We start from the raw sequence: 24,987 nt of genomic DNA on the forward strand, positions 1-24,987 counted from the left end.
TGCTCCAGTCCCTACAACTACTTTACCCACTACCCTTGCTCTGGTCCTGATGCTGCTAAAAAAAAAAAATAGGAGCAAGGCAGGTGGTCTAACCTCAGGGTTGGAGATGGGGCTTCTAGTTATCCATTCCATGGAGCTACAGCAGCAGATGTAGAGACAGCTGATTTCCAACCCTGAGGTGTTGAACAAGATCATAGAGAACCCCCTTGACCAAGGAATGATGTTCAACTCTGACCTGACATCATGTAGCATGTATAGAAACATCCAAAAACTTATGGACAATGCTGTCTAGGAGCAACTCAGCAACAATCTGTTCTCCTCATTGGCAGGGAATTGTGATTACACCTCTCCTCCCAGGTTCTCTGAACTAGAAGTCTCTCCCTAACTCCTGGATTCCCTCATTCCTCAAGCCTCAGAGCTCACGGGAAGGACTCTAGAGGCTCAGAAACCAGTCAGATATACTCAATAGTCTCCAAGCCCTTTAGGATCAGTGCACCTAATCTGCAGTCGGGGATGTTTAATAGCCCTTTCCAAAGAATCCCCAGCTAATGCAAAACATGATCTTTGTGCTATACATGATAAGTATAATGTAGACAATTGCCCAGAACTGCAATTTTGCTTCTCTGACGATGGCAAATGTCCTGTTGTTTGCCTCCCAATTGCAGAAGCAGCAATAGCTCCAGCTTCCTGTTTATCTCTAGAAGATGCAGAATCTAGCTGAGCTCACTGTCCATTCTCAACAATCCCATGAAGGCACTTCTACAGATCCAATAGTGACTGCAGATGCTGCAGACTAAGACTTCAGTGGTGATGTCCAGCCTTGATAATTTTGGGATGCTCCAAATCCCACCTCCCACTGCAAGGGGTAATACAGTCCCACAGATCCCATCACTTCTTCATCCATCCCAGCTACTTCCTGCAACAAGGGGACACCACCAACCCAGTAGCAGCTAAGGCAACATGATCAGCTTTTGGCTGAAGGAGAAACTCCCAAGTGCAAATACCAGAGATTTGATTTCAGCAATAGGGATAAGCTTCATTAGTTAAGAGGCTAACCTGCAGTACTTGATTGCGATGGGTGGCTTTGCAGCCATTAGGAGACTACTTAGTTCTTAGCCCACTTAATCCCTGAATCTATTCCCTATCCCAGACCACACAACCCTGTATATCTACAACTGACTTCTCCTGCACTATTTGGTTCCTTTGCCAGCTCACCCACCCTTCCAGATCTATAACCTCATCTCCTGTCTCTCTAGTATTCAAGTCTCTTCAAACAGCAGAGGTGAGTGGAGGTTGGGCATAGCCACTTAACCCCATAATTCTGTCTTGAGTCTTTTGGTTCCTGTTGTATATCTCTCCTCCTTTCCACCCTGTCTGATCTTTGGCAGAGATATTTAAGCAATTTTAACTTTTATTTGAGTTTCTCAACTCCATCCTTAACTACTCTTCATATACTCCCTAACCTAGCATTTAGGAAACTGAGTCATAGGATAATCTGATTGATTGGTTTAATTTACCAGGGAACGCTGGTATACCCCTTAATTGATTAGTTCTAATTCTGGCCATATCCTTATGACCAGCTCTCTTATCAGCACCCTTCTCATGATACTTTCCACCAGTCCTATCTCCAACTTTATCTTGCCCTCCATAATGAAGGTTTGTGACTTTCTATGCTTCCAAACAGGAGAGGCAATGAAACAAGCAGCTAGTTTGTTTGATACCTTCTTCCTTTTTCTGTTCTCCCAGCATATACTTCCCATTCTGAACATCCTTTGTGTACACAACCCTTTCATGGGCTCTGCTATAAGAAAGAAAATAGTGTTTTCCCATTTGGGGAGGGGAGATCCCTTTTTCAGGACACAGACAAGATGAGATGATCTTGACAGATAGGGATCTAGATATCTATACTGCAGATATGGAGTGGAATCTATTGTTAGGGGGACAATGAGGCTTCCTGGAAGAGAGAAAATGGATGTACCAATTATGGAAACAGGTCAGAATGGGTAGAATCAGAAGCTAGAAAAAGCCAGTAATCATAGGAGCAAACTGTAGCTTGCTAGATTGTTGTGGAGAGAAAATTTACAAAGTGATTTACAAATCCTTATTAGAGACTGAAATTAGAAAGACAGTAATTCTCAATATCCACAATGGTCCCTGTTGACCACATAAGCCCCAAACACAAACTGTTAATCTCCTTCCCCTTTACCTCTCTCTTACCACACAGACACACACTTTCATATGCTAAGGGCCGCCAGTAACTTGTCCCGGTCTGACTTGACCAGTGCTTTTGACCCTCCCCTAGGAGCCGGGGTTTGTTCCAAAAGGAGCTGAAATTTCTTCCCCACCCCTCAGGAATATCTTAGTTTCAGAACTTTCTTCCCCAAAGAGAAATAGATTTTGCCATTCTAAGGATGAATGAGAGTAGCTGATATGCACAAGTCTTGATGCCAAATAAGGATATCATCCAGTCATCCCATCTTCCCCTTCATACACAATCATATACACATATACATAATCACCTCTGAATACTGGTAAGTACTTTGAGATCATAGGATAAAAGATGGATGGGGGACCTAATCTCTGCATCCTGAACCTATATCTTTGTTACCTCTGTATTCATTCCCCTACCAAGTTCTTCCTTTGGTCCTATATGCCAAAAAAAAACAAAAGTAAGTGGTATTGATAAAGTCATTTTTCAAGCTGGAGTTAGAAACTGTGATGATAGAGAGCAGGAGCCTCATCCCTATCTTGCCCCCAAATCTCCTATAAATAAATGGCTGGTTCTTACCATGAAAAAAATTAAAAAACAGAATTAATATTATGAGAATCAGTCTATAGGTATCATCAGACTGTCAAGAGTATCCATAACATTAAAAAAGTGAAGAATCGTTGCCCCAGTCTTCATTACATTTTTATGTGAAAGAAAGAAGCCAAGACCAAAGGGCAAGGACATACTGTATCTTGACTCCAATATAGTGATATCATCTTGGCTCTCTTTTGAGAACAAAAGATGACAACCAACCAATCATCTGAAAGAATCAAATGAAAACCTTACAAGCTGGCACACCAGAGGGCAACCAATATGGTAGATGATTTTTTAAAAAAAATAATTCCATGTAAAAATGGGTGGGGAAAATGGGACTATTTAGTTTGAAAAACAACCAATGTAGATTGCCTTAAAGACAGTTAATCAACAAGCATTTATTATGCACCTACTATATGCCACACATGCTGGGGATACAAAGAAAAACAAAAAGTCCCTGCTTTTCAAAGAGCTCAGAATCTGATAGAGAAGATAGCATACACATAAAATATATAGAGGGTAAATTGGAGATAATCTCAACTGTGCTGGCATCAAGGAAAAACAAAAGTGGAATTTTAGCTGAAATTTAAAACAAGCCAGAGAAGCCAGGAAACAACATCGAGGTAAGGGAGCCGTATAGCCATGGGAAATAATCAATGAAAATGATTTTTTAATCACTGTAATATGGAAATGAGAGCACAATCACTTTGTACATAGAAGGCGCAAGTATAAACAAGAGTTATAGGAAGATAAACTTCAACTCAATATAATGAAAAACTTTCTAACAATTAAAATTGTCTCCCAAAATGGAATGGATTGTCTCCAGACAGAATGCATTCCATATCACTGAAGGTACACAAATGTAATCTGAAAAACCATTTACCAATGATGATATGAAGGGCATCTTCTTGGCCATATACCCTCAGTTGGCAAATGAAAAAGTAGAAAAGGTAGACCAGGTTGCCTAAGGTCACACATATAGCTGGGGAAAAGGTAGAAAAGCAACACAGATCTAAGTCTTCTCTTAGATATAATACCGAAAAGACTTCATTTTAGAGACTTTTTTTAAAGCAATTTCAGGAATGCTTGTCATAGTTAACTCCATTTTAGTCTATTGAATTGAGCATAGAGAATTATGATTCATAATGATGATCCAAAGGCTCTGAAAGATCATCAGTCATCCAAGAATGATTTGATTATCTTCAATGTACTGTACTAGAAAAATGGGCAAACCCACATTCAAAAGGTTTTCCCAGTTTGAATCAAAATCCTTCTAAAGGAAACCAGAATATTCAATATTTCAGGAGAAAAAAATAAGCTTTTAGTGTTTTCTGCATTATTCATGAAGAAGCAGGATGACATAATGATTGGATTGCTTAGAGTCAGGCACCTGGCTTCCAGGCAGCAGAGGGACCAGGGTGGTCACTGTTATATTAGGATCTGTCATGAGATATGACACTGGGAAATGAGGAAAGAGAGATGGAATTAGCATTTATTAAATATCAACTAGGTGCCAGAAATTATACCAAATGTTTTCAAATATTTTCTCATTTGATCTTTACAACAATCCTGTGAGATGGTTACAATTATTATCTCTAATTAACAGTTGAAGAGCCTAAAGCAGACAGCTTCAGTGCCTTTTCCATCATCACATTGCTAGTAATCCATTACTGAATCTGATTCCAGATCCAGTTCCTTATAATAATAGCTAGCTTTTATAAAGCTTATATAGCCATTACAATGTGGCAGGTGCTGAACTAAATACTTTACAATTTTTATCACATTTTATCCTCATAAAAACCCTGGGAAGTAGGTGCTATTATTATCACCATTTCACAGATGAGGAAACTGAAGCAGCGGTAGGATCTGTCAAAATCATATAGCTAACATATGTCCAAAACTGAATTTGAACTCAGATCTTCCTGATTCAAAGCCCAGTGCTCTATCTACAGCACCTCTTAGTTGTCTTTAATACATTAGAAAAACATATTGTAGATACACTAGGAAATGTCAGTGATATTAAAAGAAATTATCTATAAATATTTATTTTTTTAAAAAAATAAAAGATACTGGATTTGAAGCCAAAAGGTCTCAGCTTAAATCATTGTTTATACACTGTATGACCCCAAACAAAACAATTTTCTCTGTTCTTCTATTTCCTCTTCAGTTGTTTTGCATGATTTCCAAAGCTCCTTCTCACCTTAAATCTATAACTCCATGAATTCAAGGGGGAAAAAGTTATGAAGTTATCTTATAGGACAGCTTCCTAAGGAATCATGGAGCTTTTGTTGTTGAGTCATTTCAGTGGCCCAATTCTTCATGACCCCATCTGGGGTTTTCTTGGCAAATATAGGAGTTGATGGCCATTTCCTTCTCCAGCTCATTTGACAAATGAGGAAACTGAGCCAGACAAGTGACTTGCACAGGGTCACACAACTAGTAAATATCTGAAGCCAGATCTGAACTCAAGTTCTCCTCACTCCAGGCCTGGCACTTTACCCACTGCACCATCTAGCTGCCTCATTCACAGACATACTTTATAATTTGGGGATCCAAGACATATGTTTGTAGAATGAATGAGTCTGACAAGGGAATTGCCATTTGTGTGGAATTTTTAAAAGAGCAAAAGATTGGGAGACAGGAGACAAAGGTCTTTGTTCTGGCTCTCCTACAGACTGTGTGACTTTGGATGAGTTCTGTAACTGAAGTGCAGCTTGTTTTTTGTCTTTAAAATGAGAAATGTGAGGTAGATCATCTCTAAAGGCCGTTAGAGTTCTAAAATATTTTGATTCTAGTTCAGATTCTAGACTGCTACATAGGAAATGTATGGTAGATGGAGATAAGCCCAGATGTTTTTGCAGCTTTAAAAACAGTATGATTTTCTTTAACTGGAGTTCACTCCTAAAGTCAAACCAAGATCCTCATGGTCAGGATAATGTCTAATATATCTTTTTTCACAATGTTAAGAAAACTCTTCATAGAAGTAGAGGTCTTTAATCACCAGCATAATAAACAAGATTCTGCTGTATTGATTTAAAAATTAAAGAAACTAAGTTTGTTCTGAACATCCCTGTCCAAATATTTACATTTGACAAAGTCACTGCCAGGATTTCTAATATACCTTATCTGTGAAGTCATTATTGTATGAATACCCTCATAATCTGTTTCCAAAACAAATTCATGGACAATGAAGTCCAATTGGTTTTACACCAATCTTTTCGATATCCTTCCTTAAACGGTTGCCTTGGTTTCAGAACATTCCCTGTGGTCCTATGGAACGTGGCAAATGTCAACCATAAGAATCAGAAACAAATTGTCCCATCCTTGCTGATTCCACCAAGGAAGGCAATGGAGCATATGATAGGTACTGTATAATCCTAAAGCAGTAAAGCCTGAGGAACAACGAAGCAAATGCACAAACCAAGACAGAATTGGAAGAGCGATGAGTCTCAGACCTTATCAATAAAGACAACTATTTTTTAATCTTCTGACTAGTATTGCTGCAACAGCCAGACCATGAAGCACAATTATTTAAGGACCTGAGGAAGCTTTAGGCTTGAAAGATAATTATATTCAGCAAATTTACTCTCATCATCCTGTAGGCTACTGTTTTCTGAGCAAATGCTAATCTCCCTCCACACACACACACACACATACATAAATACTAGAAAAACCTTCTTTCAGTTCCCATGGGGCAAAGGAGCCACTCCTTTGATCCCCCAAAATTTCTACTTGTGTCATAGGGAAACTTTTGTGGATGAGCCAGGGGGATTAATTTTTTTTAAAAAGGAAAAGCTACTTCTAGCAATACAAAAACTTTGAACCCAAGGATAAAAGTGGCAAAACAAGGTGAAATCATACTGCCAGTTTGTGACTTTTTAAAAGGTAAGAGTCATTTTCTAGCCTCCTGATAAAGCAGATGCTTGTCAAGACAGGAAGTAAATGGAAAAGTGCTTAACTTAAAGGTCCCAATTCACCTCAGATAGATTTTTTTTTCTGAATTATGTGACTTGTCCAGAGTCACACAGCTAGCAAGTATCTGAAGTCAAAGTAAAATTTAGGTCCTCCTAATCCAGATTTTCACCTTCACTTAGAGGGGAATCCAAGGTACAATGGCTGTGGGTAGATGTGGGAATGGATGTATGGGTGTATGGGTGCATGGGTGTATGGGTGTATCTACTGATATATCCATATATACATATGTGTACATTTGTATTTTCGTGTATATGTATATTTTGTATTTATTATGTTAATATTATATATACATGTTATACATATGATATATATAATATAAATACATCCCAAGTTATTTAGGATTTTTAAAAGAAACATTTAGCACATTCTGGGAAAAGAGTATTCCTTTTGGATTCCTTAGACCTGAGTTCTAATCCTGCCTCTGCTATTTTTCACCTGTCCCATCTTGGAAAGGTCATTTAATCTACTTGAGCCTCAAAATCCTCAAATATTATCAGAAGCAGTTGGACTAAATAAAACAAGGTTTTTTTTTTTTAATCCTAGTTCTGTAGTGATATGATTTTACAGAAAAATTGATAACTATAATTTGCTGATACCAAAACAAGTATTTAGTGAATCTAAAAGAGAGACACACTTAATCTGATCTGACTCAAGGATATTTTTGTTCATTTGTTTTTTCATTTTTCTCTAGCTCTTCGTGACCACATTTGGGGTTTTCTTGGCAAAAATACTGAAATGGTTTGCTTCCTTCTCCAGCACATTTTGCAGATGAGGGAATTGAAGAATTAAATGGCTTGCTTAGAATCACACAGCTAGTCTTCCTGATTCCAGACCTGGTACTCTATCCACTGTGCCCTAATTATCTGTCCTAATTGTCTCAAGGATATACTATCACCTATGAGGTCCAACCCAGAATGGGTCAACTCTCACAGTACTAAAGACTGACTTTGAGGAGTAACCAAACATTGACACTTTTGTTCCTTTTATATTTTATAAAAATTGGATGAAGTGTTGAGTATATACTATTTTGCAATATAGAGCTCACTGAAAAAAATTGAAATATTTAAGTACTAGTATAAGTTGATTTCTTACATTCAAATCCATGATCAAAATGATAGAACTACAGTAATCATAAGAACCTATGGAATCACCAATTATTAGCAAAATAAAAGAAAGGAAATAAACATGTATTAAACATTTATTATGTGCTAGACACTTTGCTAAATGATTTATAAATATTAACCCATTGGATTCTCACAACAACTCTGGAAAATAGGTGTTATTTTTATTCTGTTTTTACAGTTGAGAAAACTGAGGCACATAGAGGTCATGATTTTTTTTTTCTTTTCAATTGTATTTTACTTTTCCAATTACATGTAAGGATAGTTTTCAACATTAATTTTTTTTAATTTGACTTTTTTAATTAAAGTTTTTTTTATTTTCAAAACATATGCAAGGATAATTTTTCAACACTGACACTTCAAAAAATTTGTGTTCCAATTTTCCTTCTTCCCCCCCCCCCGGCCTGTAGATGGCTAGTAATCTAATGTAGGTTAAACATGGTAAAATATATGTGTGTGTGTGTGTGTGTGTGTTAAATCAAATATAGGCATACATGTTTATACAATTACCTTGCTGCACAAGCAAAATCAGATCAAAAAGTTAAAAATGGGAAAGAAAATAAAATTCAAGCAAACCACAACCAAAAGAATGAAAATGCTATGTTGTGATCCACACTCAGTCCCTACAGTTCTCTCTCTGGCTCTCATCATCAGAAGATCATTGGAATTGGCCTGAATCATTGGGTTATGTCCATCAGAACTGATCATCAAATAAACTTGTTGTTGCCATGTACAATGATGTCCTAGTACTGTTCATTTCACTTAGCATCAGTTCATGTAAGTCTCTCCAGGCCTCTCTGAAGTCATCCTGTTGATCGTTTCTTATAGAACAATAATATTCCATAACATTCATATACCATAACTTATTCAGCCATTCTCCAACTGTAAGTTCAACATTATTTTTTGTAAGAGTTTGAGTTCCAGTTTTTTTTCTTTCTCCTTCCCTTATTTCCCTCCTCCCCTTCCTTAACTCCTCCACAAGACAGTAAGCAATCTTATATGTTATACATGTACAATCATTTTAAATATATTTCCATATTAGTCATGTTGTGAAAGAAAAATCAGAACAAAAGGGAAAGATCTCAAGAAAGAAAAAGCAATTAAAAAAAAAGGAAAAATACCATGCTTTGATTCACATTCAGTCTCCATAATTCTCTCTCTGGATGTGGATGGCATTTTTCATCCCAAGTTTGTTGGAATTGTCTTGGATCACCACAGTGCTAAGAGCTAAGTCTATCATAGATGATCATTACTAAATTTACTGTGTGCAATATTCTCCTGGTTCTGCTTACTTCACAACATCAGTTTATGTAAATCTTTCCAGGCTTTTCTGAAGAAGTTAAATGAACTGAGCAGAGCCACATAGCTAATAAATATCTGAAGTCGAATTTTAAGTTAAGTCTTCCTGATATCAGCCCCAGAACTTTATCCACCATACCATCTGACTACCTCATATACAGAGAGATTGCTATCTTAGCTTTGCCACAGACTGTTTCTATATAAGGTCAGGAGTTCTTAACTCGAGGATACTTAATTTTAAATACATACGTTTTTGTATTTTATAAAAATTGGATGAAGAGTTTAGCTTATATTAATTAATTTACAACATATTGAAAGCTCACTAAAAAAATCAAATTATGTAAATATTAGTATTGGTTGATTTCTTGTATTCAAATCCATGATCAAAATGAGAGAACTACAATAATCAAAAATAAGCATAATCATCTATAATATACTTGAATAATAAAATAAACACTCACCTTGATTCCCTTCAAGCTTGGCACATTCTTAAAAGATCTGTTGGGGAAATAAATAAAACCTAATTATAACATGTGCAAAAAGGTAGTTCAAATATAAAAGGATATTCTGACTTTGTCATATGGGAGCGCTAACCTTCAATAAAAAGTTGATTCAGAATATATATATAACATATATATTGATAATGGTATTTAATATAATTGATCTCCTTTGTAATCTATGATTAATTTCATGCAATTAAAAACATTGTGAGAAATGGTACATAGGTTTCACTGGACTCCGAAATGGCTCCAGGAAATAACAACAGAGCAAGGTTAAGAACCATTCCTTTAGATGTGGTGTCCTCTGACCTATAGAGGAAAGGATCAATTTTGGCCAAATTGCTTTTTTCTACTTACTCAAGACTATTTATGAAACTTCTATAGATTTAAAATAGAAAGAAGCCTTAAAGGTTAATCCAATCTCCTCAATATATAAATAAGAAACTGAGGCCTTGAGAAATGAAATTATTTTCCTAATATCACACAGGTAGCAAAGCTAAGATTTGAAGCCTAGAATCAGAAGATTATATATATGCATGCATTTATACATACATATATACATGCATATATACACATATTTTATTTTTCCCCAATTATATTAAAAACATTTAAAAAATTTTAGCTTCCAAATTTATTATATACAATATTCTTCTGGTTCTGTTTATTTCACTCTGCATTCATTCATATATATATATATTTCCAGGTTTTTCTGAGAGTATCCTGATCATCATTATAATGGAATACAATAGTATTCCATTATAATCACATACCACAACTTCTTCATCCATTCCCTAATTGATGGGCATCCTCTCAGTTTCCAATTCTTTATCCCCAGAAAAAAAAAGCTATTATAAATTTTTTGTCCATATAGATCCTTTTACTTTGTTCATTTATTCAATTATTTATTTATTTTTGTTTTGTGATACAGACCTAGTCGTGGTATTACTAGGTTGAAGAGTTTTATAGTTCTTTGGCACAATTTCAAATTGCTCTCTCAGAATGTTTAAATCAACCCAAAATTCTACCAACAATGCATTAAAGTCTCATTTTCCCCCCATCCTCTCCAGCATTTTTATATTTTCCTTTTCTGTCCCATTAGTCAATCTAAAAGGTATGAGGTAGCACCTCTTGCTTTAATTTGCATTTCTCCAATCAATAGTGAATCAGAGCGTTTTTTTCACTCTGATCAGAGCATATATCAGACGATATACATACCTTTGATTACTTCATTTAAAGACCATTCATATCTTTTGATCATTATCAATTGGATAATGGCTTTTATTTTTGTAAATTTGACTCAGTTTTCTATATGTTTGAGAATTGGGGCTTTTATTAGAGAAACTTGCTTCAAGATTTTCTTCAGTTATTATTAACTGTATTTCCCTCCATCTTATTTGTGACTCCTTTTATTCTATTCTCTCTGTTTTCACCCTGTTTTTCCTCAAAAGTGTTTTGCTTCTGATTATTCCTCCCACAATTTGTTCTCCTTTCTATTACTATCACCCCTCCTCCCTTCTCTCATCCCCTTCCCTCCTACATTCCTGTAGGATAAGATATATATCAATAGCCAATTAAACATACATATCATTTCTTCTTTGAGCCAATTCTGGTGAGAGTAAGGTTCACTGACTCCCATTTCCCTTTTTCCTCCACTGTAAAAAAATTTTGTTGCCTCTTTTATGTAGTTTAACTTATCCCATTCTGCCTCTCTTTTTCCCTTTCTCCCAATACATTCCTCTCTTACACTTTAATTTTATTATTTTAGATATAACCCCTTCATATTCAACTCACAACAATGCCCAAAAGCTGCATTTTTTTGCATTTCTAACTCAAGTCAATCTATCCCTTCTAGCCATTCAAGTTCTCAATTTCATTGTCATCCTTAAGTCCTCATTCTTAGTCATTTGCCAAATATTATTTTTAATTTCATGACATCTCTCTAATCCATGTCTACCTCTCCACTTATACAACAATGATTCTGGCTAAGACCCATATCTTCTCTTTCTTGTAATACTACATAACTTCTTAATTGATCTCTCTGCCTCAAGTCTTCCCTATTCAGATCTATCTGCCACATAGTTGCTAAAATGATTTTATTAAAGATCAGCTGTGACCTTGTCACTTTTTTCTTCAACAAAATTCCAATGGTGAGCTGAAGAGGTCACCAAAAAGACACTAACTAGAAAAGAAAAGAGGAATCAGAGTGGGACCTTATGGTATACTCATAAGTTACTACTTTTGTTAAAGATACTATTAGAAATCCATGTTTTCCACAAAGGAGAAATCATTTTCTATACTTCATTCATTCTTCCTCATCTCACCTATCCAGTCAATTGCCAAGTATTATTGATTCTACTTTCCTATCTGATTTTGTCCTTTTTTGTTCTCTCATGTAACCACAACTCTATTTGGGGCCACTACCCCTTTCCTGGATTATTGTAATAGGTTTCCAATTGGCCGGCCTGCCTCTCCTCTCTGCCTTTTAGAATTCATCCTGCATGTTCTTGGCAAAATCATTTTTGAAAGCACAGATCAGATGATAAGAAAACTTCCTTCCGAAGAAGTTTCATTTTCTCCTTACTACATCTAAGATAAAACATGAAGTTCTCAGCTCGACATTAAAGCTCTTCATGGTCTGGTCCCAGTTTATCTCTCCAGATTTTCTTTATATTATTTCCCTGAACACATGAGCCATATGGACCCACTTGCTATTCCTGGAAGTTTCCATTCTATTTCCCAGGCACAGACTGCCCTGCTCGCCTCTGGACTCTTAAAATGTTTAGTCTGCTTCAAGGATCCCCTCAGCTAGGTAACATTTTGGATAGACTAACTAGTCCTAGAGTAAGGAAGAATCAGTTCAAATCTAACCCCAGACACTTACCATATAACCCTAAACAAGTCACTAGACCCTATTTGCCTCAGTTTCCTCACTGGTAAAATAAGCTGAGAAGGAATTGGCAAACCACTTCAGTATCTTTGCCAAGAAAACCCCAAAGGGGTCACAAAGAGTCAAACATGACTGGAACAACTACAATAACAAGTGTCTACATCATATCTCCCCTATCTTGTACTTGTAAAGTTGACTTGTATTTAACCTGCCTATAAGATTAGATTTTCCCCTAATAAAGTCAAAATTTCAAACTCAATCCTATATTCTAGCCTATAAAGACAACATTGGATCCTGACAGTCATCCAATTTGTTTGCTCTACCCAAGCCCCCATCTTTATGTCATCTCCAAATTTGTTATACTTTGAGCAAACTTGTTTTTATCTATGGTAGTGATGGTGGTAATGGCCCCTGAAACAGTTGCAACAGCAGCAGTAGTAATAGTAGTGAAATAGCTAGAAACTATATAGCACTTTAAGGATTGCAAAGTACTTTAAAAATATGATTTCATTTCATCCTTACAACACTGGAAGATAATCCAAGACAACTGGGAAAGAATCACTGAAGCAGACAGAAGATAAATTATTTGCCCTGGATCACATAGCTAGTAAAGATCTGAAGCTAAATTTGAATTTATGTCTTTTTGATTCCAAATCACCTAGTTGTCTTTGTCATCTACCTCCTTTTTGCCCACAAACGCACGAGAGATTTTTGTCAATTTTTTTTTGTTAAAAGTTAGTTGAACTACATTTATATTTTTCCATCTAGAAGATCAGTAAATCTATTAAAAAAGAAAAAGGTGTTAATCTATCTTAACCTCTACTTGATAACACCACAAAAGTTCTACATTATCACTTCTTCCTTTTCAGTTAATTTCTCTTTTAAAATTCATTCTAGTATTCTTCCAGTAAGTAAAATCAAGTTCACTAGCTTTTGGTTTGTAGACCCTTATCTCTTTCCTATTTTAGAAGTTGTAACATTTGTCCTCCAATCCTATATTGCTTCCCCAATTCCCTGTGATCTTTCATATATTACTGAGAGGGACTGAGGAATCATATATGTAGGCAGAGAGGCAGGCTACAAGCCTTTGTTAAGCACTAACTATGTGCCATGCCTAAACTCTGGATACACAATAGAAGCACAAAGAAATATAGTTCTTCACCTAAAGAAGTCTACATTCTAATGGTGGAAGACAATACATAAAAAGGAGCTCAAAATGATGAGGGCATGGAGGCAGTACTCACAAGTGGACATGGTGTCAAATTCAAAAAAGTCAGGAATTTGGCCAAAAAAGGAAATGCAGGCTGTCCAACCTAGGGCCCTTCCCAAAGGGAAATCCCTGAGAGGAACTTACTCAACAGAAGGTAAATAGCAATGTAGAAGAGGAATATTGCAGGGTGAAGAGATCCCCAGGCACCAAACCCAGGCACAGGTTCTAAGGTGGAAAGGCAGCTAAGACAGAATGTCAAACTCCACTAAGTCAGAAGCAGAACCAGTTTTTCTTTTCCTTACATTATCTTGACCTGGCAACTTATTTCTTCAGGGACAACTACTTGTTCTATTATCATTTCCATATTTATCTTGGTTATCCATTGCCTGCTATACTTTTTGTTCTATTATACAGATCATTTTATATATGCATTTATATGTGTATGACAGAGAAAGAGAGAGATAAAGGACTAAGAAAATAAACAAAAGAATCTGCTTTCTTTTTTAATCTTCTGTTATCATCATCACATCAGATCTCATCATCAGTTTTATCCCTTCTTTAATCTTCATGTTTTCTTCAATATATCAAGGTTTTTAAAAATAACTTTTTTCTTCTCCTTCGGCACTATGGCTGTACATATCTTTTACAAGAGTTCTTAACCTTCTTGTGTGTTTATGTCAGAGACTATTTTAGTGATCTAGAAAAGCCTTTGAATACTGTCTCAGAATAATCTTTTAAAATATTTAAATATTTAAAATAATGGGGAGAAATTAATTATATTGAAGTATGACCAGGAATTTTTTTTAAGTTTATGGATCCCAGGATAAGAGCCCTTGTTCCAAATGATATTAGGGAATTATAATTATTATTTTCTGTTTGGAAGGATAACACTATCTGTTCATATAAATTTGTATAGGAAAAAAAACTGAGGGCCAGAGAAATTGAATGACTCATTTGCGGTCATTTTTAGGATTGAGTAGAACCTGACAAACAATTTTTGATCAAATGCTCTTGAGCAAGAAGACAGAGGAGACCTCAGAGATTGGGAAACATGAGGAAATGTGCTTAGGATGGAAAGAGCTAGTGACAGAACCAGTAACTGAAGTCATCATTTTTAGCTTTGGCCACTCATCTCTGAGGCGTATCCCCATAATAACTACTTACAAGGCAGAAAACCTTCTGTTAACTCATTAGTGAGAACCAAGCACTTGGAAAATAGAAAGTCAAAATAAATGCTGTATAATGATAATAAGGATAATGAGGTCAGGCAATCTGGGATGGTGGCCAGTGCTATTTATAATTCCCACTGTGTAAAGCATGATAGCATTTCATTAACCATAAAGAAAATTTGCTGTGTAATTATAAAATATAATCTGGTGGTTCATCCTAGCTACTTCTCCACCAGAAAACAAGGGAGGTGGATGTAGTGTTTAATATTTAATCATTTGGGGCATATTCTGAACATTGGAACCTGAAGAATTTGTAGTTAATGATGTGAATTCTCAAATAATTAATTGAGGGTAAATATAGAAATAGATGATATAGATATAGGAATACATACACATATGGATATATATCCAGAGCTATAGTTGGATATACAAGTATACATGTTCATAGTCAGAATATTTGTATATGTATGCATACCCATATATATTTGAGAATAATTGGTTCAAAATATATCATAGACGTGTATGTTACTTGTAATACATATCATATGTATTATATGCTATCATTATACATAATATAAGCATATTGTATATAACATAATAACTATATACAATATAACATATAAACATACTATATTGATACTACACAGTAATGTACTAATTATGCATAATTATTATATAATTATATATGACACATAAGTTAATTTATATCATTATGTATATTGACCCTACATTAAAATCATATGGATAACACTTAATATATATTAAACCAAATATTCTTAGAGCATAACTAGTTTGGGGTGGAAGCAGGGCTATATTTTTCAGTGAGTCCAGTAAGTCAGATCCTCATAGGTACAAGCTTAGCAAAGAAAAGGAAAAGAAAATAGAGGGTATTCATTATTAGTTGTATATTTTTATGTAATATACACACATACAGACCTCCATTAGGTTTGCCAGGTCTACATTATCCAAAAATCTCTTTAAACTCAACAATTTCACAGCTTCCAGACAAATTTAGTTTTTTCCTGAGTTTAGAGCTCCCATACTTGTGGTTATGTCCATGAACTGGAATTTCAATGCAGAATGTAGCACCCAAAACTTCTGATAAGGGTGGAAAATCCACCCTTCACACCATCCCTGAAAATTCTCCTGGAATGGGGCTCCATTCAGCTGGAAAATCTATTTTTTCATTCTGAAGAATTGTAGCTTCTCTTGGCATCTATTTTCAAGTGACCTTTTACAAATTTACCCTTTTGGGAATGAGGGAGAGAAGAAAAGGAGGAAAAAAATAGACAATCCCCTGGAAGTGAAAAGATAACCCCTGTCTCATTTCTAAAAATCTGATGAGCTCCTCAGAGAGCAAAATGAACATTGCACAAGTGTTCTAGTAAAAAAAAGAAATCTGTTAACCAAAAAATCTAAATTATATATTGATTCTTTAAAAAAAAAACTTTTCTTTACCAACATTAATAAATAGAAGAAATATACTGAGCATCCCTTCTGTGCCCCTTTTAGTAAGCAACATCTGAACATACTTTTAAGGGCAATTCCCAAAGGCTAAAAAGGAAGACCAATACATTGAATATAAGATTTAAGACTAATATAAGTAGTGTTTCTTGTTTATTGGGACCCTAAGGCTAGGGAAGTTACCATGAACTACCATGTAAGGTGCAACTAATCACCCTTTATAGAAAAATTTAGGGGGGGCAGAGCCAAGATGGCGGAGAAGACACACGCGTCTTTCTAAGCTCTTCTCTTACCCTCTTTATCAATAATATATCAAGCCTCAAAAATAGTCTTGACTGCTACAATTCGTAAAGATAAGAAGTAGAACAACTCACCGGCCGAAAAAATCTGCAGTCTCCATAAAAAGGTTGGTTCGGGGCCAGGGGAGAGATCGAAGCAGACTGGGAGAGAAATTAGGTTCGAGGAGAGTCTCAAACCGAGGGTGAAGGCACAGATCTCAGCACAAGCGCGAGCCCGAACCCGCAGTAAGGGGCTTTTCCTTGGGGCAGTTGTGATCCTGCACGGCGGAGGACGCAGCCGGTTAGCCTCAATCTGCGCAGGGGGAGCTCGGCTTGGGGCCATAGAGCTTTTTTCCAGGGCCGATTTGCATCAGGCAGAGACGCTGGGCAGAGTTTGTGGCTGTCTGCGTTCGGCGGTCTGCGCTCAGCTGCTAATACTCACAGTCCCACAAGAGGCTCCGGCCTGGGCGGTGACACTTTCACCACTTAGTCTCTAGCCGAGGGCAATCGATAATCCACTCAGCCCTACTAAGCAGTTTGATAGCTCGGCCAGTGCTGAATCCACCTCCTGTTGGGGAAGGAAAACTCTCACCCAGAGCACTCCCATACCTCGGGCGGAGAATCGGTTTACATCTCTACCTATTCTGCAGAGGAACTGGTAACCCCTTGCCTAGGAGACCTACCCTAAAGGCTTTAAAACATGAATAAAAGATGAAAAGAACAATCGACAGCTTCTATGCAGAAAAAGAGCAGGTCAGCAAACCTGAAGAGACCTCAAACAGCAAAAATGCATCAGACTGTCCTCCTTTACATAATGCTCTCATAGAAGAGGCCATTAAAAGTCTCAAAGAGCTAGAAGATAAATGGGGAAAGGAAAGAGAAGCCTACAAGAGAGCAACAACTTCCTGAAATACGAATTGGAAAAAATAAAGAATTCACTACAAAGTAGGATTTGTGATTTGGAAAAGACAAAGAACTCGCAAGAAAGTAGGATCCATGAATTGGAAAAGACAAAGAACACGCAAGAAAGTAGGATCTGTGAATTGGAAAAAAAATAATTCACTAAAAAAAAATTAGTGAAATGGAAAAAAATTCCACAGACCAAAACAATACATTCAAAAACTCAATTGGACATATACAGAAAGAAGTAAAAAGCTATTGAAGAAAATAATTCTTTAAAAATTAGAACTGAACAAATTGAAACTAATGATTCATTGAGACAGCAAGAATCAGTCAAGCAAAAACAAAAAAATGACAAACTGGAAAAAACCACGAATTATCTACTTGCAAAAACGACAGACTTGGAAAATAGATCTAGGAGAGATAATCTGAGGATTATTGGACTATCTGAAAACTATGATGAAAAAAAGAGCCTAGATACTATTTTACAAGAAATCATCAAAGAGAACTGCCCAGATGTAATAGAATCAGAAGGTAAAATAGGCATTGAAAGAATTCATCGAACACCTTCTGAAAGAAACCCTAAAATAAAAACCCCAAGGAATATTGTGGCAAAATTTCAGAACTATAAGATTAAGGAAAAAATTTTACAAGCAGCCAAAAAAAACCATTTAAATACCGAGGTGCCACAATAAGGATCACCCAAGATCTGGCTGCCTCTACATTAAAGGAAAGAAGGGCCTGGAATATGATATCCCGAAAGGCACAAGAACTTGAGATGCAGCCAAGAATAAACTACCCAGCTAAGCTGAGCATTTTCTTCCAGGGAAGAAGATGGACATTTAATGAAACAAATGAATTCCATTTGTTTCTGAAGAAAAACCAGAACTAAACCAAAAATTTGATCTCCAAGAATAGAACTCAAGAGATGCAGAAAAGGTAAAAATAACTCTTGAGAATTGTATTTCTGTTGTGGATATACAAAAGAATACATGTATAATTTGATTGTACTGATATAACATAAAAAGGGAAGTAGATATGGAAAAGGGATGATGGCAGAATAAGGTGGGAAGGAGGGATAAAAGAGGGAACCACATCCCACAAAGAGGCTAAGGAAACTTATCATATCTGAGGGGAATTTAGAGAGGGAGGAACATTGTGTGAATCTTACTCTCATCAGAGTTAGCTCAAAGAAAAATAATTGACATTTGTTTTAGAGAAAATTCTCTCTCGCCTCATTAAAAACGGGGAGAGGAAAAGGAAAAGAAAAGAGTAATAAGGGAAGGAAGGGGAAAGAATCAAAGGGGAGGGAGGGATTATAAAGAGGATAAGTATCGTGATACAAGAGGGGTAAAAAGTTTAAAGGGGAAAGAGGGTTGGGGGAGGCAAGAATAAGTAAAGCACAATCTGGGGTTATTAGGATGGCAGGAAATACAGATTTAGTAATTCTAACCGTAAATGTAAATGGGATGAACTCCCCCATAAAGAGGAGGCAGATAGCAGACTGGATCAAAAGTCAGAACCCTACAATATGTTGTTTACAAGAAACACATTTAAAGCAGGGGGATGCATATAGAGTAAAGTAAAAGGCTGGAGCAAAATCTATTATGCTTCAGGTGAAGTCAAAAAAGCAGGGGTAGCCATCCTTATCTCAGATCAAGCAAAAGTAAAAATTGATCTAATTAAAAGAGATAAGGAAGGTAACTACATCCTGCTAAAGGTAGCATAAACAACGAAGCAATATCAATATTAAACATATATGCACCAAGTGGTATGGCACTCAACTTCCTAAAGGAGAAGTTAAGAGAGTTGCAAGAAGAAATAGACAACAAAACTGTAATAGTAGGAGATCTCAACCTTGCACTCTCAGAATTAGACAAATCAAACCACAAAACAAATAAGAAAGAAATTAAAGAAGTAAATAGAATATTAGAAAAATTAGGTATGTTGGATCTTTGGAGAAAATTGAATGGAGATAGAAGGAATATACTTTCTTCTCAGCAGTTCATGGAACCTATTCAAAAATTGACCATATATTAGGACATAAAGACCTCAAAATTAAATGCAAGAAAGCAGAAATAGTAAATGCTTTCTTTTCAGATCATGATGCAATAAAAACTACATTCAACAAAAGTTAGGGAAATAGACCAAAAAGTAATTGGAAACTAAACAATCTCATCTTAAAGAATGATTGGGTGAAGCAGCAAATTATAGATACAATTAATAATTTCACTCAAGATAATGACAATGATGAGACATCATACCAAAATTTGTGGGATGCAGCCAAAGCGGTAATAAGAGGTATTTTATATCCTTAGAGGAAACACTTGAATAAAACAGAAAAGAAAAGATTAATGAATTGGGCTTAACTAAAAACTAAAAAAGACCAAATTAAAACCCCAATCAAATACTAAATTGGAAATTCTAAAATTAAAAGGAGAAATTAAAAATATTGAAAGTAAAAACTATTGAACTAATTAATAAAACTAAGAGTTGGTTCTATGAAAAGCCAATAAAATAGATAAGCCTTTGGTAAAATCTGATTAGAAAAAGGAGGAGGAAAATGAAATTAGTAGTCTTAAAAATGAAAGGGAGAACTTTCCACCAAGGAAGAGGAAATTAGAGAAATAATAAGGAGTTATTTTGCTCAACTTTATGCCAATAAATTTGATAACCTAAGTGAAATGGATGACTACCTCCAAAAATACAGACTTCCCAGACTAACAGAGGAAGAAGTAAATTGCTTGAATAGTCCCATTTCAGAAAAAGAAATAGAACAGGCAATTAAACAACTCCCTAAGAAAAATCCCCAGGACCAGATGGATTTACATGTGAATTTTACCAAACATTTAAAGAACAATTGGCCTAATGCTATATAAATTATTTGATAAAATAGGGAATGAAGGAGTCCTACCAAATTCCTTCTATGACACAGACATGGTACTGATACCTAAACCAGGTAGGCTGAAAACAGAGAAAGAAAATTATAGACCAATCTCCTAATGAATATTGATGCTAAAATCTTAAATAAGATATTAGCAAAAAGACTACAGAAAATCATCTCCAAGATAATACACTATGATCAAGTAGGATTTATACCAGGAATGCAGGGCTGGTTCAATATTAGGAAAACTATCAATATAATTGGCCATGTCAATAACCAAATTAACAAAAACCATATGATCATCTCAATAGATGCAGAAAAGCATTTGATAAAATCCAACATCCATTCCTATTAAAAACACTTGAGAGTATAGGAATAAATGGACTTTTCCTTAAAATAATCAGCAGCATCTATTTAAAACCATCAGTAAGCATCATATGTAATGGAGACAAACTGCAACCATTCCCAATAAGATCTGGAGTGAAACAAGGTTGCCCACTATCACCGTTACTATTTAATATTGTATTAGAAACGCTAGCTATAGCAATAAGAGCTGAGAAAGAGATTAAAGGAATAAGAATAGGCATTGAGGAAGCCAAATTATCACTCTTTGCCGATGACATGATGGTATACTTAGAGAACCCCAGAGATTCTGCTAAAAGTTATTAGAAATAATCCACAACTTTAGCAAAGTTGCTGGTTATAAAATAAACCCACATAAGTCATCAGCATTCTTATATATCACTAACAAAATCCAACAGTCAGAGTTACAAAAGAAATTCCATTTAAAGTAACTACTGATAATATAAAATATTTAGGAATCTATCTGCCATAGGGAAAATCAGAAACTTTATGAGCAAAATTACAGACCACTTTTCACACAAATTAAGTCTGATCTAACCAATTGGAAAAATATTAAATGCTCTTGGATAGGGCGAGCAAATATAATAAAGATGACAATATTACCTAAACTAATCTATTTATTTAGCGCTATACCAATCAGACTCCCAAAAAACTATTTTAATGACCTAGAAAAAATAACAACAAAGTTCATATGGAAAAACAAAAGGTCAAGAATTTCAAGGGAATTAATGAAAAAAAATCAAATGATGTGCTTAGCTGTACCAGATCTAAAACTATACTATAGAGCAGCAGTTACCAAAACTATTTGGTATTGGCTAAGGAATAGATTAGTTGATCAGTGGAATAGATTAGGTTCAAGGGATAAAACAGTCAACAAATATAGCAACCTAGTCTTTGACAAACCCAAAGATCCCAGCTTTTGGGATAAGAACTTACTGTTTGATAAAAATTGCTGGGAAAATTGGAAACTAATATGGCAGAAACTAGGCATTGATCCATACTTAACACCGTACACCAAGATAAGGTCAAAATGGGTTCATGACCTAGGCATAAAGAATGAAATTATTAATAAATTAGAGGAACATAGGATAGTTTACCTCTCAGACCTGTGGAAGGGGAAGGTTTTTATGACCAAAGCAGAACTAGAGATCATTACTGATCACAAAATAGAAAATTTCGATTATACCAAACTGAAAAGTTTTGTACAAACAAAACTAATGCAGACAAGATTAGAAGGGAAGCAATAAACTGGGAAAATATTTTTACAGTCAAAGGTTCTGATAAAGGCCTCATTTCCAAAATATATAGAGAATTAACTCTAATTTATAAAAAATCAAGCCATTCTCCAATTGAAAAATGGTCAAAGGATATGAACAGACAATTCTCAGATGAAGAAATTGAAACTATTTCTAGTCATATGAAAAGATGCTCCAAGTCATTATTAATCAGAGAAATGCAAATTAAGACAACTCTAAGATACCACTACACACCTGTCAGATTGGCTAAGATGACAGGAAAAAATAATGATGATTGTTGGAGGGGATGTGGGAAACTGGGACATTGATTCATTGTTGGTGGAGTTGTGAACGAATCCAACCATTTTGGAGAGTAGTTTGGAACTATGCTCAAAAAGTTATCAAACTGTGCATACCCTTTGATCCAGCAGTGTTACTACTGGGATTATATCCCAAAGAGATTATAAAGAAGGGAAGGGACCTGTATGTGCACGAATGTTTGTGGCAGCCCTTTTGTAGTGGCTAGAAACTGGAAACTGAATGGATGTCCATCAGTTGGAGAATGGCTGAATAAATTGTGGTATATGAAAATTATGGAATATTACTGTTCTGTAAGAAATGACCAACAGGATGATTTCAGAAAGGCCTGGAGAGACTTACACGAACTGATGCTAAGTGAAATGAGCAGGACCAGGAGATCATTATATACTTTAACAACAATACTAGATGATGACTAGTCCTGATGGATCAGGCCATCCTCAGCAACAAGATCAACCAAATCATTTCTAATGGAGCAGTAATGAACTGAACTAACTATACCCAGAAAAAGAACTCTGGGAGATGACTAAAAACCATTACATTGAATTCCCAGTCCCTATATTTATGCACACCTGCATCTTTGATTTCCTTCACAAGCTAATTGTACAATAATTCAGAGTCTGATTCTTTTTGTACAGCAAAATAATGTTTTGGTCATGTATACTTATTGTGTATCTAAGTTATATTTTAATATATTTAACATCTACTGGTCATCCTGCCATTTAGGGGAGGGGGTGGGGGGGGTAAGAGGTGAAAAATTGGAACAAGAGGTTTGGCAATTGTTAATGCTGTAAAGTTACCCATGTATATATCCTGTAAATTAAAGGCTATTAAATAAAAAATAAAAAAAAAAAAAAAAAAAAGAAAAATTTAGAATAGGTAAATAAGAAAAAATTGGTATGAGGTTGCATATGGCAAGTAGAAACTGAGTTCATAAGATATATACATATCTACACATATGGATAGACATATATAAAGATATGGATATAGAATTATACACATACTAGGACAATTCTGAGCTTAAAATCAGTCATGGTAAACTGGAGTCTAACTGCCACAAGCCAAAATGACAATACCTAGAGCTAAACTAGAAGATGCAGTTTGAAATTCCTCAGCATTCACCCCAAGTGAGTCATATTCTCTCCTAAATGAGTTAGCTTGTGTTGTTTTGGGGGAATATGATTATTGTACATAGGATTCATATCTATTTCTACAAGTTCATACTAAAAAGAGGATAATAGTTCCTATCTCTTTAAGAGGTTGAATATCTTCCCCAGACACTTCACATTAATCATACAAACAAGAATTAGTAAGAACCACATTTCTGTTTTACCAAAGGGAATAAAGCATAAACAATAAAAGAACAATGAACAATGTTAAGGGAAAGCTGGCCAGAGAATCTTTTATTTTACTGCTAGTTCCAAAGGCATAATTAGCTTTTCCAAAGCTTTCCTCCTCTTTCTCCTCCTCCTCCTTCTATAGAGCAAATAAAAGGACAAAAACTGGATGATTTAAGTGCTGGTGAGTTTTAAAAACTGCTAAAAGATATTCATTGCCTTCAAGAAGAATATAGTCTAATGGAGACAATATGCAACCAACAATGTATGATTGTGAATAATTGAGAGAAACAGAGACAGAGAAACAGAGAGAGAGTTAGATGGATAGATAGATAGATAGATAGATAGACAGACAGACAGACAGACAGATAGATAGAGTAGATAAATAGGTAGATAGGTAGATAGAGTGTGTGTGTAAATAATTAATAAAGAAAAAAAACTAGTATCAAGGAGGGTCAGGAAAGATTTCTTTCAGAAGGTGGGATTTTCATTGAGATTCAAAGGAACCAAGGAAAAAAGATAGGTTACACAGTGTCAGGAAAATCTGAGTTCAAATCCAGCTTCAGATTCTTACTCTGGGAAAGTCACAGCCATATTTGCTTCAGATTTCTCCTCTGTATAATGAAGTAGAGAAGAAAATGGCAACTCATTCCAGTATCTTTGCCAAGAAAACCCCAGGTCACAAAGAGTCAGACAAGACTGACATCCGTGAACACAAGAGAGGCAGAGAAAAGGAAGGGAGGCATTCTAGGTAAGGGGAACAATAATGAAAACTCTGAGAGCTGGAGATGGCATATTTGATACTCCTGGCATAAAGGAGCCACTATAGTTGATCAAATGAGGTTTGGCATGATATTGTCAAATTGGTCCTTTAGATCAATAAGATTGACAATTTGATCATTTTGACAGAAAAAGTGATTGACTGGAAGAAGAGAGTTCAGCTAACATTCTTCTGAAATAATCTAAGAATGAGGTAAGGAGGTAGAATAGGTTGGCAACGTAAGAGAAGAGAATTGAGTGTAAATGAGAGGAGTTGTAAAAATAGAATAGAAACCACACTATTGGATCTAAGGGGTGAACGAGAATGAAGAGTTGAGAATCAAGCTTGGGTTTCAATTCCAAGTGATTGAAAAGATAGTGGTTGCTACCCTAATAGCAACAGGGAAGTTAGAATGATAGGTGAATATAGGGAGAAAGACAATGAATACAATCGTGGACATAGGGAATTTAAATGTTTCTAAGAC

At 35.5% G+C, this 24,987-nt stretch overlaps 1 pseudogene; it reads left to right on the forward strand.

The window, feature by feature from the left end:
* Nucleotides 1–220: 220 nt before the first annotated feature.
* On the forward strand, nucleotides 221–1,027 carry LOC111718652 (annotated as a pseudogene).
* The last annotated feature ends 23,960 nt before the right edge of the window (nucleotides 1,028–24,987 follow it).

Source organism: Sarcophilus harrisii, chromosome 2, assembly GCF_902635505.1.
Source record: "Sarcophilus harrisii chromosome 2, mSarHar1.11, whole genome shotgun sequence".
NCBI lineage: Eukaryota > Metazoa > Chordata > Mammalia > Dasyuromorphia > Dasyuridae > Sarcophilus > Sarcophilus harrisii.